Source organism: Miniopterus natalensis, chromosome 12 (assembly GCF_054644295.1).
Source record: "Miniopterus natalensis isolate mMinNat1 chromosome 12, mMinNat1.hap1, whole genome shotgun sequence".
NCBI lineage: Eukaryota > Metazoa > Chordata > Mammalia > Chiroptera > Miniopteridae > Miniopterus > Miniopterus natalensis.
Window position 1 is genome coordinate 33,233,677 of NC_142092.1, and position 26,691 is coordinate 33,260,367.

The 26,691-nt window shown below is 41.1% G+C and overlaps 1 protein-coding gene across 3 annotated transcripts in view; it reads right to left on the reverse strand.

Moving 5' to 3' along the window:
- KANK1 (KN motif and ankyrin repeat domains 1) overlaps positions 1 to 26,691 on the reverse strand; it is a 180,321-nt gene that overhangs the window by 115,394 nt on the left and 38,236 nt on the right. For all 3 annotated transcript variants that reach the window (XM_087822690.1, XM_016214255.2, XM_016214256.2), the window contains exon 2: positions 633 to 758. The gene's annotated coding sequence lies outside the window, so the exon portion shown is untranslated. The remainder of the gene's footprint in view (positions 1 to 632; positions 759 to 26,691) is intronic.

Sequence of the window (26,691 nt, forward strand, 5' to 3'; positions counted from 1 at the left end):
CAATTTTGTTACATTTAAATGAGGATAAGAAATGTATCAACTTCACAGGGTAGTGAGAATTAATATATTAATGTATATAAAATGCTTGGGCTACAGAGCCTGGCACTGAGCAAGCATGTGCTGTGACTCATTTAAAAAAATGTAGCAAATATTACAAATAATGCAGAACAGTTTTAATATCAATTCTCTAAAATATCAGACATTTTTCTTTTAAATTCTCTGTATTTTCTAGATTTGCTTTACTTGAATAAAGCCAGCAATATATTAATATTTAAGTATCTCCATTTTTTTTCAAGTAGCCTTAATAATACTCCTTTCAATCTACTGATTTTTCTCTAGCACAATCTATTCCATGCATAGTGTGTTTATGGAAATGGAATATTTTATTGATTTACTAAGGAGAGTAATAGATTTTCCCCTTTATTCTTCAGAGTCAAACAGCTTGCTCATATTTCATCCTATAAACGTCTTTTCTGCACCCACATATACATTTGCAGATGAGGGGCACTCAGAGGGATTACTGGAGCACAAAAGGTAGGGGGGAAATGGATTAATGTCTCTTAAAAAGCAAAGTTAAAAGAGGCAAGCACTACAACTTCGTGATAGGTATATGGAAAGAAAGTATAGCTTACCTCAATTATGTAAGGCCAGAAATTACTGCAACAAATATTTCAACTCCATGGACAATTTCCTAGTGTGGTCAAAAGACGGAAGGAATTCAACAGTTCAGCAGTCCATCCAGTACAATGACAATCATTCTGAAAGACAAAAAGAATCTTGTTGAGGAAAATGTGCTGGAAAAATATTCCTTTCTAGGCGCCAGTCCTGCAGGAAAGGGGAATCAATTGTGAGGGACAGCTATGCAGTTCAGGAATCCACGCTTACTTAAGTGATTTTCCTACTGGAGTGGAAGGGGCAGGCCAGAATAAAGAGAACCTAGGACACCGTGCAAACACAAGTCTCCTTGGCTTTAGGTAAAAGCTAGTTGCCTGCTCTTGGGGTGTATCTCTCACCATCACGTCCAAGAAAAGAGCTGGCTCCTCACAGCCTTTCACCTTCACTTCCACTGCTGTTCTCCGATGCATTTATCCATATTTATCAGTCAGCCAGGAATACCATCAATTTTATCTTTTAATTATCTGTCATTTCGGTCAGACCACTCCACAAAAACACATGGCCTATCTCTTAAAACTAGCTCCCCTGCAGAATTTCTCTGTAAATGGCAGTCCCCTGGGATTAAAACCGCGGGATTATTTTCAAGTCATCCTCCCCATCACCCTTCATTCCAAGATCAGTTCACCACAGCTTTCCCCAGTATGTCCTACTGCTCTCTACCTCTTCCTTTTCACTCCAATCCACCGCTATTACCCAATTCTTTGGCACCCCTACCTGTTTGTAAGAGCAGGCTCTAACCTGTCCTCTCCCTGCCGCTCACCACCTATCCGCTCTCTCTTGCAGAACAGTTGCTTTCATCCTATTACCTGTATAACCTTGAACAGGTCCCCTATCGCCTGGGTGTCAGTTCTCTTCACTATAATACGAAGAACTGGTTTCAATGTTCTCCATCCTCATTGTGCTTTGAAGTCAGATATCCCTGGGCTTGGATCCTGGCCCAAGCACTCTGCAGAACTTCAGACAAATTATATTTCCTCAAAACTCAGTGTGCTGCCTGGCTGGCGTGGCTCAGCGGTTGAGCATCAACCTGGGATTCAGGAGATCGAGGTTCGATTCCCGGTCAGGGCACAAGCCCGGGTTGTGGGCTCCATCCCCAGCAGGGGGTGTGCAGGAGGCAGCGGGTCAATGACTCTCTCATTGAGGTTTCTCTCTCTCTCCCTCTCCTTTCCTCTCTCTGAAATCAGTAAGTATATAAAAAACAACTCAGTGTGTTATATATAAAATGGGAATAATATCATCTACCCTTAAGGATGCTGTAAGAATAAGACCTATGAGATCTTGCACCTGACATACAGCAGGTACTCAACAGTCATTCCCACCCCACCTCTCAGGATTAGCTCCAACTCTGAAGTTCTCTCTTCTAACTTCCAAGTCTAGCATTCTCTTACAGTCTTATTCACGGTGGTAATAAATTTCTCTTCCACTGGAAAAACACACACATAAAACAAAACTCCTCTGCTGACTTTCAGGTTCTTCCATAGTGTAGGTCTACTTTATCTTATGCTCCTTCAATTTCCAACAAACACCCTCTGTTCTAATCAGATCAGTCTTATGTTCCAAAGAATGAACACACCCTGCATTGGGAGCTATCATTCCCCATGCAAGATGCAGCTTTTCCTACCCCTCTGGCAAGGCCCAGCTCCAGTCCTGGCAAGGCCCACCTTTCAGACAAGTTAACCCTCACACTGTGGGGTTAACAGGACTGTCCATTGTCTTGTGTTTATTGAGCTTAGTTGTCCAGCTGGAAAGGGGCTATTCTGATCATTTTAAATTAGTTTTTGCACTTCAGCATGGAGGACATTAGAATTTTTACAAATCCAGGTGTTTTGCATCAGCTCTGCAAATGCTTTTTGACATTGACAAGTTTTTGTACCTTGAGGTAAGATGCTTATTAACGCCACCACTTTCTTTTCTTTAAAAAAAATATTTTATTGCGGTAAAATACAGATCATGTAAAATTTAACATCTTAACCATTCTTTTTAAAGTACATAGTTCAGTGGCATTTTTTAAAAATATTTTTTTATTGATTTCAGAGAGAGGAAAGGAGAGGGAGAGAGAGATGGAAACATTAATGAGAGTCACTGATCGGCTGCCTCCTGCATGCCCGCTGCTCAGGATCGAGCCCACAACCCGGGCATGTGCCCTGACCAGGAATCGAACCTCAATCTCCTGGATCCAAGGTGGATGCTCAACTGCTGAGCAGTGCCGGCTGGGCATAGTTCAGAGGTATCACATACATTCACACTGTTGTGCAACCAAGTTCACACAAGGGGCTTATTCCGCCCTCACGAATAGACCTTCATGCACAATCCAGGGGCCTCTTCAGGGAGATGAGCTCTAAGCACGGCCAATGTTTATAGATTTTGTGTCAAAGCAAATGTATTCTAATTTCAAAAAAACATTTTATGACCAAACTCCAAGCAACAACAGGGATGACTCACAGTGGGAAAAGACCACTTCCTAGAATTAACCTCAAAAAAGGTGGCTGAAGTCCCAAGACGAAATGCAAATTCTATGGGGACTGAGTAGAAGACAGTAAAACATGAAAGGGGGTGGATGACCGGGTAAAGGTGACACCGCGGGTGGTCACAGGGGTAGGACCACCGTGAGAGGGAAGAGGCACATTAGCCCAAAGAAAGGTGAGTGACAAATGTTGTGGGTGGGGACTGAATAATGTCACTGGAGTTAACAATTAGTAAGGATGTCACTGGTCACCCCTGAGGGCAATTTTCAACAGGGCTGGTCCAGGGTGTAGACTGCAGGGGATCGAGGGGAAACTGGAAACGAGCAGACTCCTCCTAACTGTGGTTAGCAAGCAAAAGGTTTGTGCTGGTCCTTTCCTACCCTGAACTTCACGTGACTGAACAGCCCAATGAAACACCTCACCTCACTCTCCCTCCCTTGCTCCTCACATCTCCATACACATAGAGCTCAAGTAAAAATAACTGACCACTAATTCTTCCAACCCCTCTTCCCTCAACACCACCCTTGCATGCCGGGTTTTGGTTCTCCAAGAAACCTTATAGAGCTATTCAACAGCTATATGCTCTCAAGTCTGAACATATGACTACTTATATTTTCTTACTTTAGGTAAATGACAGTTATTCATTTAATAGAGAAAAAGAAAAAACACTGAAATGTATCAGATCAACAGAGCAGAAGTCCAGGCTCAGGCCAGATACTGTGTTACCTATCTTCGGGTAATCTATTTAAGTTACGCTGAATTGTCAGAAAGGTAACTGTAAACATTTTTTTCTCCCTTAAAAGTAGTGCTTGTTTTTTACTGTAAGTTTAGGAAAATCAGATATGAATAAAGAAAGAAAATTAAAACACTATTAGCATTTTAAAATCTCCTTTCCGCTTTGGTGTGTGCATGACACATTTATAAACATAATACACACATGTGTAAGTATCTATAATTTCTATTAAAAATGAATCACACGGCATTGTTTGTAACCTGCTTTTCCAATTTATTCTGACGGAAGTATTGTGTCACTTCATAGTCTTCTATATCTTTATTTTTAATGGCTGTACAATCCCCTTGAAGCACTTAAGTCATCATAATTTTTGATTACATAGATAATAGTGAGACGGATATCCTCGAACACACCATCAAGTATTTGCTAGGGATCAAGTCATGGGTCAGATGCATGGAAAGTATATAGATTTGACTGCTGACAACTTGTCCTACAGAATGTTTCAGCCACTCTACGCTCCAGCGGTCCATGAGCAGTGCACTTCGCCACACTCCCTCTAACACCAGGTAGAAGTACTTTTTTTTTTTTTTTTTTAAACTATCCTCTTTTATAGATTTTTAAAGTTCATTTTCATTAGTATATCTGAGGTGGAACATTTCTTACCTTTGTGTGCTTCTTGTGTATGTCCTTTATTTTTCTGTCAGAACGTTCATCTTACTCATTTGTCCTACCTCTTTGTCTATCAGAGACATTATTAACTTAGTAGCCTAATAACGGAGAGAAGCTGGTATGTTCATTGTGAACCTTTGGCTACAAGGAGCAAAACCCATTCAAGCCTATTCCACAAAAAGGATCCTTACCGTAAGGATACCGAGGTATCCTTTCATCAGGATACTACATAGGAACTTTGTCTTATGTGTTGCAAATAGTGTCCTCATTTTTTAAATTTTACCTCTAAAATGGAAACACCACTACTTCACTGGTCTATTCGGAGGATTACAAAAAAAAAAAATGCAGGTAAAGTCATGAATGGAAGTCATCACTGTTAAAACAAAAAAATTATTGTTACTAAGTACTTGCCAAGGTGCCTTCTGCTGCTTCTTTTTTCTGTTTAATCCACACCTGAGGGTGTGTTTTTTAAATTTTTATTGATTTTTAGAGAAAGAGGAAGAGAGAGAGAAACATCGATGTGAGAAACTAAGATCGGCCGCCTCCTGCACGCGCCCCGAGTGGGGACTGAACCCGCCCGGTGGCTCAGTCGGCTGGACCATCCCCACGTACACCAAAAGGTGGTGGGTTCAATTCCTGGTCAGGGCACATCCCTAAGGTACCTTATTCTTATAATCCTTACGAAGAGCACCCTACAAAGGCAGGTGCTATTCCTCTTTTACAGGTAGAATGTAATAGGCATCCACAGTTAGTAAATCTATAATTAAATTTTTATTTTACAAATAAGCTTTGCATTGACCTTTTAAAAGACTTGGTAACAGAAGTTTTCCCAGCTGTGTTTTTAGTACTTCTTTCTTCACGGCAGCCCCAGGGCCCACCCCATCTCCCCCAGCAGCGCGCCAGGTTACGGGCTTCGGCACCACCCGTTCTTTTCAATAGTCAACCCTCTTCTTCTCCCTCCTCTGTGACGAGTCCTTACTATTAAGTGCCATTCTGGTAACAAGATAAATATTTATGTTTAGGAACCAGGGACACTTTATCAGCCTCTACAAACCTAACCCCATGACAGGTACTTGACTTCCGAACATTCCAAATACCACTCAGGGTGCTCCAGCAGCTTCTGCGTTGGTGACGCCTGCAGTAACAGGACACAGCCGATCCCACGCTCCGGTCGGGGTGAGGCAGAGCCCTGCTGCATAAATGTTTCATGTACTGCTTGGACTGAAATTCTAGATGAAGAGCCTTCACAGGTCCTCCGTGCCATGCTGGTTACCTAGAGAACATTTTTTTTTTTTTTTTTAGAATTGATGCTGTGTGCAAGCTTTACCATCTTTACTCCTGCTTTGGGCTGCAGAAAGTTTATTAAATCAAGATGTAATAGTAAAACTCCAAGAGTTAAGAGTGCTCTGCTCTCGGTCCCTCCCCTTGGAGAGGCTTGTCTCCTTAGCATAGCTTGGGCCTACATTTCAAATAAAAGTTAAATATTATCCAGAGGTGAGAGAAAACAGCTGTCTAGAGAGCTGTCAGTTTTCTGACAGATAATGGTAGGGTAGGCATAATTTCTCCCATCCAAGTACAATGTCTTGAAATGGAAAAGAATAGTCCAACTGCCATAATTAATTTTTCCTTAAAAACTTAATATTGTAGCAATGGATAAACAGCTAGATTTATACATCTCTGTGTGTGTTTTTTAAAAAAATCAACTATGAGATATACTTTTTTTAAAAAGATTTTTAAAAATTAATTCTTAGAGAGAAAGGAAGGGAGAGGGAGACAGAGAAACATCGATGTGAGAGTGAAACATGGATCGACTGCCTCCTGCACACCCCCTACTGGGGCTCGGGGTCAGGGACTGGGTCTGCAGCCTGGGCATGCGCTCTGCCCGTGAATCGAACCGGTGACCTTCTGGTGCAGGTGACGATGTCCAACCAACTGAGCCACACTGGCAGGGCTATAAAATACATTCTTAAACTGTGATACAGTCCCAGCGGGGGGAAGGGGGGATAAAACAAACATATTAAAGTTTTAAAATTCTGTATAGAGAACTCAAGAAAATAGCTTTTCACCTTACGATTAAGCAATCAGAAATGAAATATATGACTGAATGCTATTCATGTAAACTATACTGCTAATACTCTCTATTTTCAATCCTCGCCTGACGATATTTTTTCCATTGCTTTTCAGAGAGACTGGAAGGGGGGTGCAGAGAGAGAGAGACATCAGTGTGAGAGAGACACATTGATTGGTTGCCTCCCGCATGCACCCCAACCAGGGCTGGGGATCGAGCCTGCAACCGAGGTACATGCCCTTGCCCTTGGCTGGAATCGAACCCGGGACCCTTCAGTCCTCAGGCCAATGCTCTAACCACTGTGCAAAACTGGCCAGGGCTTCCCTCCCCCCTTTTTTTTAACCTCAATTGCTCGGCAAAAGCAAAAAAAGAAAGGTCACACTCGAGAGAGATTACATAGGGAATAAAGGACACTCAGGCATCCAAAACGCCTTCCTTACTTGGTATCTAGATCCATAAAACAGGAACAGTATTTCCACTTAAAGCAAAGAAAACAAAGGACGATGCTTTTTTTAATGATCCTATCAGAAAGTGATTTCCTCTCTGATGGGGTTACCATTTGGCTGAGTTCTACCCTTTACACCATAAGCCCAGGATGGAAAGTTACCATTTGGCTGAGTTCCACCCTTTAAACCATAAGCCCAGGATGGAAAGTTCTGTCTTCTCCAGTGTTTCTCTTCATTCCGTTCTCTGTGGGAGGAAGTGACCACATCTGGGGTGACCTGGGATGTGGTGACAGCAGGCTCCTGGCTGTGCTCTGGGGGAATGATGTTCTAGCAGGTAATGGTCAGCAGGTGGCGCTGTCAGGTGCTTTGGAAGATGCCACAATGAGCTTCAGTGTGCTCCTGCCCCCCAAGTTCAAATGAGAAATATCTTTACTTTCCCACAGAATTATTTATAAAAGGTTAAACACCGTTAAAACACACACACACACACACACACACACACACACACACACACACACACACACACACTCTCATACACACACAACCGTTCCTCATGCCTAAAGCCAGGGGTTCTAAAATGTTAGCATAAATCACCATCACCCTGGGGCTTATTGAGGCAGAAATTGCTGGCCTCAGAGTCTGATTCAGTAGGTCTGGACTGGGGTCGAGAAAGCATTTTTAGCAAGGTCCCCATCGCTGCTGCTGGTGGTGAGGGGACCGCACTTGGAGAGCCACTGCCTTACACAGACAGAGCCGTGCGTCTGAAGGGTGGGCACGAGCTCTTCAGGAGAACATACGGTCTTTGCGTCAGTGTGAACATTCTCACAACAGCTGTTTACCAAGCACCTGGCCTTAGGCACAGGGAATGAAGTGCTTTATGAGACAGACAAGGTCCGTCTCCCACTCTCCCACGTGCCTGAAACAAAATCACTATTCCAGGGAGAAGCACCAAGTTTAGCCCGGCCGGTTTGGGTTTGCTCAGTGGTTAGAGCGTCGGCCCGCGGACTGAAGGGTCCCTGGTGTGCTTCCAGCCGAGAGCGAGAACCTCAGTGGCAGGCTCGATCCCGGCCCCAGTCAGGATACATGCAGAAGGCAACCAATTGATGTGTCTCTCATCTCCCCCCCCCCCCCATTCTCTCTGAAAATCAATGGAACAAATATCCTCAAGTGAGAATTAAACAAGCAAACAAACAAAAAGGGAGAGAAGCACCAGGTTTCACAGGAAGCTTCCTAACACAAACTGTATGCCCCAGGGGCCAACGCACAGCTCCCAAAATGAAGTGGAATATCAACGGCCAGTGATTATCAGTCAAAGAACCACAACCAACTGCACAGATTGCTGTTGGGATTGAGACTGCAGGCAGAAAATGGGGAATTACCCCTGAGGCACAGGGCGCACCCGAATGGCACACACAGGGCTGGGGAGAGGATGGCATGCGGGAGACCTGCAGAGGCCAGGCACAGTGCCAGGCATAGTAGCCGCAACTCAAATATTAGTTCCTCTCCTGCACCGTGAAAAGTCAGGTTCTGGGGGCCTCCAAGGAGGCTGCCCCACTGCTTCCTGCCTGAGGTGTATCCCCTCAGCAACACTAGCATTTAAACTGCATGAACAATTGTGGGGAGACTGTATCAAGCCAGTGGCTCTCAAATGTTAGAGTGCATCACAAGCATATGGAGGTCTGGGTAAGTCCTAAAAATTTAAATTTCTAACACGCTTTCAGAGGATGAATGATGCTGGTCCAGGCACCATACTTGAGAGCCATTCTTTAAGCTAATCCTTTGCTATTATCTAGAATACGATCTTCTCTAATTAATGTATTACATAAAACAGAAGTCTCTTACTAAAGGACTAAGAATGTGGCTTTTGTTATCAACCATGTGACTTACCCTCGGGCAAGTACTATAGTAGCTTCCTCTGTGCTTTAACTTTTTTTTTAAACATTTTACTTATTGATTGATATAAGGGAGAGAGAAAAAAACATTGCTTTGCTGTTCCACTTATTTATGTATTCATTGGTTGATTCTTGTATGTGCCCTGACTGAGGATCAAACCCACAACTTTGGCGTATGAATTAATTTGCGACATTTAAGACAAGTACCAGAGACCTCTCATTTAGCAGGCAAGACGGGAGAAAGCTTTATATTAAAAATAAGATAAAGCCTAGCAAATGTCAGCCTTCTCAAAATTACAAATAATCTGAAAAGATGCTTTTTTAATTTGTCCTCGAGAAAAAAATTACTTCGAGTTGCACCGTGTGTATAAAGACAGGATAAAATACGTACAGGTTTCAATCTAAAATATATGTACATTTAAAAGAGAGAAAGAGGAGTAATATTTTCTATAAAGAATTACAAAACAAAGGCTTCCTCCCTATTGAGAATGGGATGGCACAGGTGCTCATTTCATTATTAACAATCATATATTGCCCAGCCGGGGTTGCTCAGTGGTTGAGCATCAACCCAACAACCCGGAGGTCAGGGTTCGATTTCCAGTCAGAGTTCATGCCCGGGTTGTGGGTCAATCCCCAGCAGGGGGCATGCAGGAGGCAGCTGATCAATGATTCTCTCTCATCATTGATGTTTTTCTACCTTTCCCTCTCCCTCTCCCTCCCTCTCTCTGAAATCAATAAAAACTTTTAAAAAATATATTAACAATCATACAAATGCCACATTTCATTTCATTCTAGGAAGAAAGAAAGGAAACTAAGGCTGGTCTCCCCAGAGTGCCCCAGTCAACTGGGTCAAGCTGTAAAGTAAGTATGCCAAGGAAATGTTCTCTCAAACCTCATTAATTATCAGAGCCCGGGCTCTGGTATTTCAGCTCAGACAGCTGGCGCCCTGCCCAGTCACCATCCTACTGCTCCTGAGCCTCCATGGAATGTTACCGGCACAGAACTTCTGTCACCTTTCCCAAGAGAGGAGTGAGTCTGAGGTGAGCCATTCAGATAATCGCAGCCCAAGGCCTAAGGCATGATGATGCTGGTGATGCATCGATGATTCCTACTTCTGTGGGACAAGATGACTCCTTCCACTATCAAGACAAACCCAGGTGACCATGGCAAATGCCCTGGAAGCACAGAGCATAGATGGCCGGGCACAGCCCCACCGGTCCCCTGCCGTCATGACGCCTCCTGAGCAACTCCTAGCTTTCTCCTCTGAGCCTCTAATTGCAGCTAGCTTCAGTTACAAAGATGAGAACTGCGTTGTTCATCTATTGTTAACCCGGGCTGATAGTAAACATTCTCAAAGAGTGTATGCATCTCCATCACCTTGTAATGGAGGAAGACGGACCTTTCTCCATCAATCATTCTCACAAGGAAGTAATTCCCGTCTTTGCATTCAGGATTTTTAAAGCAAACATCAATCAACCCAAGGGAAGAGGAGTGAGTTAGGAAACACTGTCAACCATTTTCATAGTTTCTTTACAATAAGAACGAAACAATGCCTCTGACTTCTGTAATCCCTGCTACCCTTCATCACTTTCCCTTTTTTTAAACCGTTTTTATTGATTTTTTTTTTTTTTTTGAGAGAGAGAGGGAAGAGAGAAGGAGAAAGAGAAGTGAGAGTGGAACATCGATCTGCTGCCTCCTGCAGGCCCTCTACCGGGATCGAACCAGCAACCTTCTGTTGCATGGGATCACGCCCAACCAACTGAGCCACACCGGCCAGGGCCTCACCACTTCCTTTTCTCACGGGCAGTGACTTACAGTACACTTCTGGCCTTTAAAAACAAAACCCAAAGTCCTGACTTCTGCTTATTAGATAAATTTTAGAGTGTGGTAAGGCAGCAATTTTAATTTATTCGCCTAGGCTCTCCACATTTACAAGTTACCTCGTGTTCTCTGATTCTTTGGTGATGGCGTTAATGCATGAGGACATAAAGGAAGCACCTGACCAACTACAGCAGCAACACATCAGCATCACAAATTCTGCAAGTCAGACTCTCCCGCCTGCCGGTAATTAAATTCTCTTCCAGCTCTAATATTTTTTCTCAAAATATGCTGAAAACAAACAACTCCCTGTTAAATCTAACCTTTACTGTACAGGGATACAGATGGTGGTAATGTTGGACAAGCTGACAAGGATGAAAAACAAAGACCTAAAGAGATCTGCCACTTGATACAACCTCTCCACGTCCTAGACAGACAAGAAATCACATTTCAGAAATTTTCTAATAGATCAAAAGAGAGGAAGATTGTTCCGCTAGAAACAGCCAGTTACCTCATCTGTTAAAACATACTGATGCAAAGAATGCATTGGCATACTAAAAATTCCTGCTTGACATATATGCCCTTTAAAAATTATATTTACATGTATTTGTAATCACTATTTATTGCAAAGACAAGGTAGAGATGTATAAGTGGAGGAAAAACATTGACTTTCCAGTTCCAACTTGTTTTAAACTGAAGTACCTGACAAAGAAAAATGGACATGTCCTCCCCGCGACCTCTTGGGTAGAACAGCAAACACACGCTCCCACAGAGCGCTGCACCTACACCCCCGGGAAACTGGGAATAACAGCTCGAGGTGAATTTAGACTTGATCTTATGAGGCAAGAAGCTGAAGACCAAAATCTGCGTTCTGACCAAATACTTATTAATAAGCACGTTCCTATAAATGGATATTTCTTCTCTAAATAATCCATGTACCGCCTTTTAAACAAAGTTGACTGCCTTTAATTTTTCTGATAAATTAAGAAGCATCTCACTTTAGGTGTCTAAATTTCTCAGCTGAGACTCTATGCTCCAATTGCCTTTCGGCATTCATTCAAAGAAAAAAGAACTGTGTCGGTTTCTAACTGTAAATTTACATGGAATTATAAGTGCCTGGTGACCAGGGAGCAAATCTTGGTAACTGTTTCTGTATTAGAAATTCCTTAGAAATTCGGTTAAAAAAAATTTTTTTTTAATTATAGTAAAGCATGGCTACTTCCTTTCCTGTTAAAAAGAAAAAAGCAAACGGCCTTGTTCAACAACATGTGACCTTAACAAACAAGGCATTCCTAAGGCTTTTAACTTTTTTATTATACATATTTTTCTAGTGTGGGTGTACAGGATTTTCATTTAAGAAGGGCTCTGACATTAAAACAAATCCATTAGCATGTGTGGCCAAAGGAACACTATGTAACTTCTGCACCGCCACCACCTCTAGCAATTGTCAACAATCCCCGTGGTGAAGGTCTCTCTGGCTCTGGCATGAACTTAGCGGTATCAAGTATCACTGTTTGCCTTGGTAACAATGCCTTTTCTTGTGGGGAAGACACATGACACCACCTTGTCACATAAACACCCCACAGAGGAGCGGATCCAGGATGGAGCCCTGCAGCTGGGTGTAGGAGCACCGGAACCATCCGTCCCCCGAGCGGCTGGTTGACAGGGAGACAGGCACTCACACCCCCCCCATGGGGGTGGACACTGGTTCCATTTTTTAAAAGAAACCAAACTGGCAAAATGCATCAAGGGCATTTAAAGTGGTTACGGTTTTAAAAATAAACGTAACTTCTGACCCTATAATTTTACTTCTAATAACACATACCAAGAAAATAATGTTTAAAAATAAAACCCATAGATTTAGAAACAAATATATTCACTGCCCAACTATTATAACAGAAGTCAGAAACTTAAACTGTTATTAAATGATTATGCAGACATTAAAGATTTATGAAGAGTTTATTAAGATGAGGAAATAATTAGTTTATAAAATTAAGTGAAAACTGAGTATGTCGCCCTAGCCGGTTTGGCTCAGTGGTTAGTGTCAACCCACAGACTGAAGAGTCCCGGGTTCGATTCTGACCAAGGGCATGATCCCCGGCCCCAGTCGGGTGCCTGCAGGAGACAACAAATCAATGTGTCTCTCTCACATCGATGTTTCTCCCTTTCTCTCTCCCCTTTCCACTCTCTGAGTGGAAAAAATATCTTCTGGTGAGGTTTTAAAAAACAAAAAACTGGATATGCAGTTTGAAGAATTGATATTAAAATATGTAAATGACTGAAAGGAACTACATCAACATTTTAATAGTGTTTGCTCTTGGTCTAAAAACAGTCTTAAGAGACTGGTTTTAAAACTTCTGAGCTCTCTGGTTTAGTTAAATTACAAAAACTTTGCTTAATATGCCTAGTGGTCTTTAAAAGGATATAGGCATGAATCTGCAAAGGAAACACAGAGGAAGTCAGACTTTGGTGTCTCTTCCACACCCACAGACATATTTGTGTGTAAGGTGAGGCCAGTCACCATTTCAGCCTCACCAGGCCCCTTCTCCATAAAGCTATCCCACCCACAGTCCTTGCTACTGGAGCAGCTATGTTTATGCCAAGCGATGAAGCCAAAAACAACACTGTTTATCACAGAGACTCACATAAGTTGACCTGGCCTAAGGTGAACCGGATCCATGAGCTCCTGAGTCTCGAGAATTTGAATTAAGCCTAGAGAATGCTTAAAAGCGAGGGCATCTGCAAAAATGGTGTTGGGAGGCAGGAGGAGAGCCACGGAAGACCACAACTGGCGTAAGCCCAGCAATGAGAACAAAAGTAGGAATAAGCAGAAACAAGTCTAGATTGTGCCTTTTTTAATATTAGCTGCTGTTAATATGAAGCCATCATGGTTATCAATACATTTTAAAACATTGCTTTTCATCTTATTTTAAAATTGCTATTACATGTACTTTATATTATCAGTATAAAACAATCTGAGCACATATCCTCACTATGGACATGGACATGTACATAATTCATCAATGTGTCTCTATCTTGAGGACACGTGCTCAAACTGTTTCGTATGAATGGGGGTCTAATCAAAAGAGTTTAAAGACACAGAAAGTACACGCTGCATTATATTGGGAGACAGAGGTGAGAAGTTAGGATGCCAAGGAAAGAGTAAAACATAGACCTGTCTTCTAGGAGCTCATGGACCATAATGTTATAGATAAGAAGAGAACCTGTGATTTTATCAGGTCTCCAACAAATATTTACTTAGCACCTGTGAGTACCCAGTACTAGGTATTTTACATTACTTTCTAGTGACATGGCCACTCTACATCAAACAAGCTACCCAGGCTGAACTGGATTTGCTGGGTCAGTGGTCCCGAAACATTTCTGGACCATAGACTAGTTTGAGGTTCTGATAAAAAATATGAAACCTCTCCCTAGCAAAGCACACATATATGCACATAATTCTGGATTTAATTTCACTGACACTTCCCACCTAAAACCCTAAGGGTAAGACACTGATGGTTCTACCTCCTATTTGAAAATACAGAAATGTATATATAATAATGTAATCCTAAAATGAAAGACTGTTTGTTTCAACAATGAAAGCACTTCTGAGGCTTATTCACAGGCTTATCTTTTCAATATCATATTATTAGTGGCAATGAGAGAAGTCCCATCAGAAATAAAACAGCACGTTTATTCTCAAACACAATGCATGGAACTGACAGAGTGTCACTCCAGTTACACAATGGCTATTCAGAGCTCTCAGTTAATAGAATATTCACAGTTTAAGACCAAGCACAATGCACAAAGAACAGAAATACAGACAATGTTGCCATATTAGGGACACGGATAACAGAATTAACTTTCTGGTAACAGAGACTTTGGTGAGGGGAGAAACAAAATTATTTTCTATTAAAGGTTAGTAAACAATAAAGTCTGACAAAATATTTCATCAGTTTGCTTTAAATGGTTTTACCTAACAGAGCTATAGTACGCAGGCTTGTTCCATCTTTTCTCAAACAGTTAAAGAAAGTACTTGATTAGAAATCACCTGAAACTGCAGGTTCTGGCTATCAGAGTGATCTGAGGACGAATGAATCTCAGTTTCCCCATTTGTAAGATATAAATAACAGTACTTATTCCACAAAGATGAAAAGCACACATTTTCAAGGGGAAAACTGTTGTTCTGTGCCAGATCAGCCTACATTACACAAATATTTTCTTACATTCACTCAACAAATATTCAGTGCTAAGTTGCAACTATGCACCAAACATTAAGAACACAAAAATCAAGATAAATCAGACCTAATTTCTTCCTTTGTAAAGCTTACTATCTCCTTCATCCAACAGAAAGATTTAAGGCTTAAAGTTCCATTAGCTGATAGCGGCAGCTAATATTTGTGTAGCGTTTTGCAGATTATAAAGTACTGCCCTACATATCATGTCAGGTGATTAATCCTCACAATAACCCTTTGGGAAGCATTGATCATCGATAATGGCTCATCTCACTTTACAGGTTGAGACGCTAAGGCCTGAGAGATCGTGCAGCTTACCTCAGCAGGAAGGCTGGGGCCCACTGCCCCGACGGCATCAGTGCACCACCTCTTATCTCACTGGCGCTGGGCTTTGGGTCATGAGGATAAAACATGTGCTAAATCATTTTGAGCTCTTGATTAGGAACATGATCTAGAGCAGCATGTTTCTCTCCTCCCCAGAAGCAAAGGCTACCCAGATCGGGTAGTGTGTAGAAAATGCAATTTACTTGGACTGGAAAAGCTCAGCTTCTGTAAGTTATGAAATGGTTCATTTTCCCATTGTTACGTGCCATGGGGTCCCAGGACTGAGTGACCCTTTGCTATTTCTATCATACATGCAACCTAACAGCACTGAGTTGCAGCCTGAGATATGCCTCCCTTCACTGGTTGATTTCTATAGTTCCTTTTTTAAAAAATTATTTATTTTTAAAACCATTTTTAAAATTTTATTTTTCAATCACAGTTGATATTCAATATTATTTTGTATTAGTTTCAGGTGTACAGCATTGTGGTCAGACAGTTATATCACTTACAAAGTGATCCCCATAAGTCTAGTACCCACCTGGCACCATACAGTTATTACAATATTATCGATTATATTTCCTACGCTATCCTTTACAAACAAGTGTGCGTTGCACCTACCAATATGTACTTAATCTCTTCACCTTTTTCACCCAGCCTCCTAGCCCCCCTTTTCCTCTGAACCATCCGTCTGACCTCTCTACAGTGCTTTTTGATTACAGAAATCTTCTGCATTATTTTCCTTACAGACTCTTTAACAATTAGTTTGCTACAACAGTCTGACTAACATGCCAGAATTGAAACATGACACTTCTAGATAAAATAATCCCCTGGTTCTATGTAAAAACATTCATGACATTCTTGAAGGGATCTTAGATCACTGTCCAACATACAACCCACTGCCCAAAGCCCGTCTACAGCATGTCTGCCTTGGGGTAATGGGCTTCTTTACCACATCCAGTTCTATTGGTAAGGCAATAAATATCCAAAGCCTTTAAAAAAAATTTTAAAGGACTAACTTTGACCTAGCCATTCCATTTCTGAGAATTTTGTCCTAAAGAAATAACTTGACAAGAACACAGTGATGGGAAGGTATTTTAGAAATGTTCACTGTAGTGCTGTTGATGATATTAAGAAACTGGAAACAACAGAAATGACTACCAGTAAGAGATGGTTTCAACAAAACAAGTGTGCATTCATAAAATGGAAGGCTATGCAGCCATTAGAAATGATAATATAAATCCATAAATATTAACATGAAATGATGCATGTTACTTTTAGTGAAGAAAAAAAAAAGCAATTACTAAATAGTATATATAATCCCCATTTTAGGGGATTAGACAGAAAAAAATCTTGAATTAACTGACACAGAAAAGAATGTTCTTCTATCTGAAGTTCTAATTCTGTTCCCTGAAGTTGAGGAATGCTTGCTCTCCTTGCCACCCAAAGGCCTTTCAACTATTCCTGGGAGGGCAGTGTCTAGTCCAGTCACCTCCCTGGCTGGCCCTCTTAAAAAGCAGAGCTCAGAGCTGAAAGCAGGCCCTTAGGGGCAGCCCGACCGGAGGCAGAAACAGCAACAGCGGGGTGGTTATTTCCTCGGTCTGCACGCTGCCCGAGGCGCTGACCGTGTCAAAAGGTTGGCTAAAACCTTCAATCTTTTTAACGTGAGCTGCTCTTGACCCAGGTCTCCCCATTCTTCAAATACACAACTTTTTTATCCTACCCTAGGAGTAAGGAAGTTGTATTCAGAGGAGCTTAACTGTACCTTTGCTCATGCTGATCCCCTTCAAGCTCTGAAGCCTTTCCCATGCTGATTCTGACCTCCGCTTGGGTTAGCTTCCCTCCCATCACTGGGACACAGGCAAATCTGACCCACCGCTCTTTACCAAAGGCCATTTCCTCAAACCACTCATTCTGGATGGGCTACTCAAACCATTTAATCTTATGATAATTTTAAATGCTTTTACATTAAAACAAATACGGGTATGTTGAAAATAAAATATGAAATGGATTCCTTTTTGTGCAAAACATGAGACTTTCAAGGATATTTAGCTTCTGGTTATGCTTCCCGAGCCCCCCTTCACCCCTGTCCAAAATCTACCCTGCACCTTCCACCCCACCACTCTCTGAAAAAAGTATAAAGGTTCCTCTTCTTTAATGGAAAGATGAAAACAGCCCTGGCAAGGTAGTAAATTACACAACAGTTATTAACCTGCAACACATCTATGTATCTTATTATAACCAAGTTCATATTTTTTCAATTTATCTATAAAAGGATCCTAAAAAACTTAGTCAAACACCTGGTTTTATTCTAACACCGCCCCCCAAAATGACAATACTAGACTCTCTCTCTCTCTGATAAAGAACTGATTTTAAAAGAAACAAGGTAAGTTTAAGAGAGGCTTGTCCTTAGGAAACCCATGCTGACTTCCTACAACCACAGCCTCTTTGCTGCGTAAACACAAACCATCCCTTCTTCCCTCTATTTATTCCATCCGAAGACCGTTTCACACTTACTATTTAGAAGACACTGAACTAGGTCTATGAGAGACAAAACAGTGAGTAAGACAGCTTATCTCCTAGGAAGGAGAGACGACACACATTCACATAACCATGGCACAACGTAAATTTGCTTAAGAAAGTTACAGGGTCAGGGAAGCTCTGACCTGCAGGAGGGAACAGCTCTATCTGGCAGGACCACAATATGTGTGAAGGGCAGTCATAAAGGTAAAAACAGGGCACATGGTAGATAGTCGCAAACATATCTAACCTATGAAGAATCCAATTTTGCTAGGGAATCATCTTAAAGCTTTCTGGGCCAGACTTGGAAAATCTATCATTTTCCATTTCGGAAAATTAGAATGTTTTCAATTTCTGAAGAACATCTGCTTGTAGTTTCAGTCTTTTGGGCATTTCTCCTCTCTCCAAGATTGTCAACAGAAGCCCACAAATCATAAAATATTATGCCCTTATACTTTTGACAGCATTTTTAATTTTACAAAGCATTTTCAAATGGATTACCTCTGGTAAGACTTTTTAAGTATCCCAAGATATAATTAAACTGGGCCTAGACACTCAAATTCAATCAAGTACCTACATACTCGGTCACCTCCCTCAGCTCAGCCATCCACCCACTTTTACCTATATTAATTTTCCCCTTTCTAATTAAAAATCACCATCCTTGAGTTTTCTGTGTTGACTGCAGTGCACAAAAATTTTAATGGATAACCACTGCAAAAATATTTGCAAGAAATTCTAAATGGCCACTACCTTTGATTTTTAGAGTTTAGAAGAAATCTGAAAGGCCTTAAGAACAGACTAGATAATTTACAAGAAGTTGAGAAATCTTTGGAAAAAACATTCAACAGTGCTGGATAAGTCCCCCAAAAAGACTTGTTAAAAAGTACAGCAGGCCCTCCCTATTTACGTATTCTGTATTTGCAAATTGCACTACTCACTAAAATTCATTTGTAGCTCCAAAATCAATACTCGTGGTCACTGGTGGACATGTGCCGAGTGGGAAATATTAGAGTCACTCTACCCACACATTCCCAGCTGAGGTCAAACAAGGCAGCACTCCGCCTTCGTGTTTTAGCTATCGTCCTATAATCAAGTATCCTTTTCACAGTTTGCATTTGTGTTCTTTTTTGTTGGTAATTTTGTTGCTTAAAATAGCCCCCAAAATGCAGTGCTAAAAAATGCTGTCTAGAGGCCCTAAGCGCAAAAAGGCTAGAACCTGCCTTACAGAGAAAACACGTGTGTTAGGGAAGCTTCATTCAGGCGTGAGTGATAGTGCTGTAGGCCCCGAGTTCAGTGTTAATAAATCAACAATACATGCTAAATAAAGTATCTTTAACAGAAACACACACAAAATAAGGCTATGTATTTTATCAGTTAGCAAAATGGGAGGACCAGAAGCTCACAGGAATCTAAGCTTGTTTTTATTTTTAAATCTCTAGTAACAATGGATCAGCATTCACTAATTCAGTGCTCATGTCACTTTACAGAACATGAGCTACCACAAATAATGTGAATCGACTGTGTTAAGGCGGGGTGGGAAGGGAGATTCCTCTCAATTTTTCCATATTCTCTGTATTTCCTACAAAGAGCAGTTTTGCTACCTCCTGTTATATTACAGAACAACGCCAAGTCCTAGGTGGATCCTTTCTTGCAATTCTCCACCTTGGGGGCCTTTTAAACGTTTCCTCTAGCCTGTTCAAAGGTGTTAGCCCATCCTAGACTTGGTCTCCTCCACCTCACAGCATCTAACTAATCTTTGGCACTTTGGTTCCCCAACATTCCTACCACCTTTTGCACAGGTTCCTTTACAAATCAGAGCTCCTCAGGCAGCTCCGGGGGGGCCTCAGTGACTTCTTGGGCTTCTTTCCCCTGGTCTTCCTCACTGAAGGATTACATCATGTTCATGAACAGTCTTATACATTAGTCTGTGGCCATGAGATCGCACCTTCGTTTTTGCCTAATTGTTTGAAACTTATTTTTCAGCAGCCACCTGCCAACAATGGACATTTCCCCCCACTGACGTTCAAGATGCCTAAGAAACACCTGGTAGTATTCTGAAACTACCTATTCATTTTTCCTTTCAGTTTTTTAAAACTTTTTATTATGGAAAACTTCAAATAGACACAAAAATGGAGAGAATACTATAATAACTTCAATGTACCCATCGCTGAGCTTCAACAATTATTAACATTCCGCCAATCTGCTTCATGCATTCCCCCTTTCCTTCCTTGTTTTGTTTTACTTTTGCTAGAATACCTTAAAGCAAAAACCAAGACGTTCTCTCTTTTTTCACCCATAAAAACTTCAGCGTGCATTTATAACTGATGAGGACATTATCTTTTTTTAAAAAAATATATCTTTATTGATCTGAGAGCAGAAGGGAGGGGAGAGAGAGAGAGAAACATCAATGATGAGAGAGTCACTGATCAGTTGCCTCCTGCACGCCCCCCACTGGGGATGGAGCCCGCAACCCGGGCATGTGCCCCGACCGGGAATCGAACTGCAATCTCCTGGATCCTAGGTCGATGCTCAACCACTGAGCCATGCCTGGACGAGAGACACTGTCTTTTAACATAACCACATGCCATTATCACAGCCTACCAAAATTAACAATAATTTCTTTTCATCACTGAGAACTCAGTCCATGTTGAAATTTGTAACTGTCTCAAAAGTGCCTTTTTGCAGATGGTTTGTTCCAGTAAGAATACAAACAAGGCCCCCACATTGCACCTCATTAGCTGAGCCCATATTTGAGGCTGCAGGAGTTTGGAACAAGATGAGGAGGAGCTCATTCAACTAAAAGAATTAAACTGAAACACAGACCATGAAAGTGGAAAAATAAATAAAACTAAAACTGAAGGAAAGTCACGCAACAGGCTACTAGCTAGAGAGAAAGCTAAGAACCAAAGGAGCTAAGAACTTAATTTGAGTAAGAAGAGTAACTGGATGAATGATTGGATTATTTTAATGGAACAGGAGATTAGATTTTAAAATCCCACTTGGGATCAATGCAGCAATGGAAAAACAGCTATTAAAAGGGAAAACCTGGTCCATTTCTCCATCAGGAAGGACGCTGCGTTGAGGAGGGTACAACTACGACGTCTCCCAGCGCTCTGACAAAACCTCAGATGTGAGGCCTGGCCAAGCGTCCGCGATTTCGTACTGTAGGAGCCACCGCTGTACCCCTTTTGCAGCTTTCTATAAGTTTGCTGTGGCTGAACCAAGAAAGAAGGCTGATGAAGATTTCCACAGTAATTATGATTCCATGAAAGATTCTGAGGAGAGGAGGAAGGCTGGTATCTTTCAGAGTGCAAAGCGGTCTTGGAATGTAAAGAATCTCTTTGGGTTGAGTTCCATGGAAGCTGGTCACTGACCTGAGTTCCTGAACTATGAAACACGAATATCTGAGCTAAGGAGTAGTTTCTCTTGATAAATAAACAATTAAGAAATACCATGGACAGTAAGAAAGGGAAAAAAAGAAAAAGAAAAAAATGGGGGAGAGGGAACCTTATAGTCATTCTATCTAATTTCACATTGTGGCACCTTCATAATTATACTGTAAGTTTAAAATGATCTATAAATTTACATTTTATTTCATCAAGCAGACCAAGATGAAATAAGCCTAAAATACCATATAAAGTCGATGACACTGGGGCAACCAACTATCTTTATCTCCTGGATTCTAATCTAGATCGCTCAACATATTCAGGAATCCTTTATTTTTCTTGCTAATAATAATAATAATAATAATAATAATAATAATAATGTGGCCATGCACTTTATCAGGATGATAGCTAACATTCAGATTACTTACTAAGCCAGGCACTCTATAACCACATGATAATACCTATTTTTTAATGCCTATTTCACAAATGTGGAAACTTGAGACTTCATAGTTCAATGATATTGCTAGGGTCGCATCTAGTAACTGGAAGCACTGGGACTCTAAAGCTGGCCTGGCTAACTCTAGAGCCTAAGACCCAACCCACACTCAATCAGAGGGGAGCACAATTAAGAGACCAGGGTACCCAGTGCTTCCTGGGGAATCACTGAACACACACTGGGCTTCTTTTTCTGCAGCAGATACACACATACATATAAACAGGAGAAATTTTTACATAAGCAATTCATGTTCATTCATGAAAACATAAGAAAAAATTAAACAACATAAGCTCAATAACAAATACTACGATGTCTCAATTTTTTTGAGGTTCATTATTGGAAGTGGCTCCAAAATCTCCCTTTCTCCTTAAAATAAGATTTAAAAAATGCTCAGTTACAATTTTTTGTTTCTTCCCCCCAAACTAAACGAAAACAGATTCTCAAGAAAGAAGAAAGAAGAATTTCGACTTAACCCCCCCCCCCCCCGCCCATCAACTCTGCAGTAATATTTTAATTAGAGTGGTATGATTAAAAAGTCGCTGTTGTAAGTAGAGCTCTGAAAAAGTTTAATGACTACTTTGGTCAGTGATGTTTGTCTACAAACAAGTTAATGATATTACAATATAATGGTTAAAATTTTTGGTTGTTTTTTTTTTTAAAACAGAAAGGTCTGTCAGCATCTTTATCACCACTAAAGGGTAATTTTAGCATTTCAAAGGAATTTTTTCCTAATCGTATTTTGAGAAACATATTTTCAAAAACATTTATGCACTGGGAACTTACAGATCTTGTTAAGTCAAATATTTCATATTCCAGTACAAGTCTGGGCACATCAAATCTGGAAGAATTTCTTAAGGCTTTCTAAATCACCCTATGTGATTTAATTTCCAGCCAAAGTGGAATCTTAAACTTTTAGATTATTACAGCTAACAGTCATGGCAAGGGGAGGAGAAACCCATCAAAGCTTTTGGCACTGAAACGTCCCAGAGGAAGGACAATCTCCATAATATACTCATTAGAATTAATATTGTAACGAATTGGTTTCTGAATCCTGATTTATGTCTACTCATTTGACTCATTTAATTCAGCAGCGTGGGAAGTTATCATACACCCAGCAAAGTGAAAGCATTTAATCACTGTGGGGTTAACAATGTGTACATCTGGCATATCTAAGTCATGTGCCACCACGCATGTGGTAGGGAGGCAGGGAGGCAGGTGGCCCCACTGCTTTCCCAATAGCGGGAACGGCTCGGTGGAGTCACGTCTCACCCTTTACCCTGGTGGACATCAGGAGACCATCCTGCTTTGGGCTGTGGGTGTGGTCTGAGACTGGGAAATGGCTTTCTCAGGGGCTAGCTACTGGTCCATCTAATTTCATTACTACTTATTACTGGCCCCCATATTAGTGATTCTCAAAGTGCGGTTCCCAGACCAAGAGCATCACCTGGAAACTTGTCAGAAATGTAAACTCTCCAGACCTCTTGAATGAGAAAGTCTGGGAGCAGGGGCCAAGCAATCTGCTTTAATATAGCCCTCAGGGGATTTGGGTGAACATTATTATTGAGAACCATAGCTATAAATGATATGTTTGAAGCGATCATTTGTTGCCCTGGCCGAGTGGCGGGGAGGGGGCAGGGGAGGCAACTGATCAATGTTGCTCTCTCTCCCCCCCTTCCTCTCTCTCTAAAATCAATAAAAACATATCCTTGGGTGAAGATTGAAAAATAATAAAGTGATCATTCGTTAAGATCGCCATTATATCTGGATTTAATTTACATTAAACCCATTAAAACTAGTTCATTAACCTTCCAATATTCCCATGGAAGTAAATTCAAATAGAGGGGAATTTTAAATTTACCAAAAGTTCAGGGTAAGAGAATGACTACGAGAGTGACTGATGTGAAAGTTGGCAATCAGCTTCTATTTTTCTCACACGTCTCTAGAAAAAAATCCTTACAATAGTTTATCAGAAAATATTTCATTACGCCCAGCCGGCATGGCTCAGCGGTTGAGCATCGACCTAGGATCCAGGAGGTCACAGTTTTATTCCCGGTCAGGGCACGTGCCTGGGTTGTGGGCTTGATCCCCAGTAGGGGGCAGAGGGCATGCAAGAGGCAGCCGATCAATGACTCTCATCACTGGTGTTTCTCTCTCCCTCCTCCCCTCCCCTCTCTGAAATCAATAAAATATATTAGTACATATATATGTGTATATGTATATTAATTACAATGCTCAAATTTATTCAATCTCCTGTTATACCAGTTCTCAGCATTTGAGGTGACTACCAACAACTGCCTAAAAGAAACTTCGCCCTGAAAGCAGAACTGGATGTAGCTGGAAAGTAGGGACCCTGAACGGGCCTGAGTTCAAGTCTCAGTTCTCTCACTTCCCACCTGGGAAAACTCATTTGTTCGCTCGAAACCTGTTTTCCCACACGTAAAGTGAGAACTACAGTACAATCAACTCCCAGAAGAAAACAGGCCGTAAGCTCCTTGACGTCAGTCTTGGTGATGATTTTTTGGATCTGACACCAAAAAGCAAAGGCAACATAAAGCAAAAACAAACAAGAGGGACTACAGTACAAACGTCAGCACAGGGAAGTTATGAAAATCAAAGATGTTTAAAATACATGGTACAACCCAGCAATTCTACTTCTGGGTATTTACCTAAGGAAATCCACAACACTGATTCAAAAAGATATCTGCACCCCTATGTTCACTGCAGCCTTATTCACAACAGTCAAGATATGAAAGCAATCTGAGTGTTCACTAACAGACAAAGGGATGAAAAAATGGCAGTATCTATATACAATGAAATATTACTCGGCCATAAAAAATAATGAACTCTTACAATTCTGACACCATGGATGGAGCTCGAGGATATTACGCTAAGTGAAATAAGTCAGACAAGACAAACGCCATACAATTTCACTTATATGTGAAATATAAAATAAAAATAAAAAACAGAAACAAATTTATAGATACAGAAAACAAATTGATGGTCACCAGATGGGAGGGGACTGAGGGATGGGTGAAAAAGGTAAAGGGAATTAAGCAGCATAAATTGGCAGTTATAAAAACAGTAACAGGGATATAAAATGCGGCAAAGGGAATATAGTCAATACTACTGTAATAACTATGTATGGTGCCAGGTAGGTACTAGATTTATTGGAGTCATCATTTCGTAAGGTATATAAACGTCTAATCACTATGTTGTACACCAGGAGCTAATATAATATTGTATGTCAACTGTAATCAGAAAATAAATTCTTTTAAAATTACACTGCCTGGCACAAAGCAGCCTTCACTCACAATAGTAATTTTATTATTACCTAACAAAACTATACAATTTGAAATACTTCTGAACACGGTTAAGTCTCTAGAAAGTGAACACTGTAAACATCTATTCACTTTCTATAGAAAAGCACCTGATAAATGATTTTTTAAATCATTACAACCACATTCATCCATAACAAAGGATCCCATGACTGAAAAAACAGCTCATTCTACAATAAAAGCGGCGTACATAGTATGTTACCACAAAACACCCTGATCAAGAGAAAACATTTCAAAATATTTACTTTAAAGATCGCTAAGCCGTTTAGGGGGAAACGCCAAGACATAGTACAGACTTGTGCAGATTAGTCAAGAATGTGATTGGATGAATTAAAGAAATTACGTTTTGGCAAGGCTGAAGGGGGCGGCAGGAGGCAAAATTTCAAGCTTCTGCGGGTTCATTCAAATGAGTACTTTCCTTCCTTTTTGCAGCTGATAATTTAACACACATTTCATACTATAATTAGAAGATTGATAGGCCATGTGGAAAGAAACCTGTTAAGCATCTTTTAAATATGTTCTGGGTTAACAGGAACATCACTACGAAATACTGTATAGCAAACGCTGAGGAGATGCTGCCTTATCTCCCTACAGACCTGGGTTTGAGTGCAGGCTTGTCCATTCACCAGCTAATAGACCTTGGGCAAGTCCCGGAGCTGCCTAATTGATCTTCCTGCTTCGACTTTTGCCCTCCTGTCCATTCTCCTACAGCAGTCACAGGATCCTAATCTCTTCCTCACACAGGCTAATGCCTCCTTTCTACCTCAGGGCCTTGGCACCTGTTGTTCCACCACTGTTCTCCAGATCAGAGATCTACTCCTAATCTTCACCCAGCCAATTCTATGAGTCCTTCGGGTAAATACACTTTTGGATCAGTCTGGTTTTCAGACCTGCAATACTGTCAGACGAGAAAGTAAATTCTTTCAATATCTTTCTGGTTTCCAAAAACAGTATCTGGCAAAAGCTGAAAAACAACTTTGGACATTCTGAGCTTAGACAGCTAAATTCAAATTCAAAATTCTGGGACTTGTGCTTATGAAACCAAATAACCTAGTGTTCTGAATCTGGTATTAAACAGCATCATGGGTAAAGACTGTTTCTCCCATCTAGTCAAACTGGATAAAAGAGGGAAATACTCAAATGTCTGTTTTCCTTCCCCCACCCACCCCAACTTGCCTGCATTCTCACCTTATCGTTCCACCTTTATTATAACCTGGGGAGCAGGAGAAGCCTCATGGCCTCATCACAACCTTGGCTACAGAAATCCACACATGTGGCATTATCCATGAATTGTCGTTGCCCTTCACGTCATGTTCCTTACCCATTTCCCTCAATTTCCAGTTTTTCTTTCTTTCCTGGCCCCTCATCTCTTTTCCAGCTTTCCTACTCAGCTCCTCTAAGATGTGAGACACAGGGACATGGCAAAATGGGGGGAGGGGGGCTGGATTTAAACAAGACTCCTGGAGCTACATTCTCTTAAGAGAAACCTCTAAACATATGGCAGGAAATTATCCTGGAGTTTGCAAAAGGGGGAAGAAGGGTTATAAAAAAGTCAAAAAGTTCAGGGAAAGAATGTAAAAAGAAATTGGATGAAATGGAATGGCTGGCCACTGGGCCTTTTTCTTATAACTA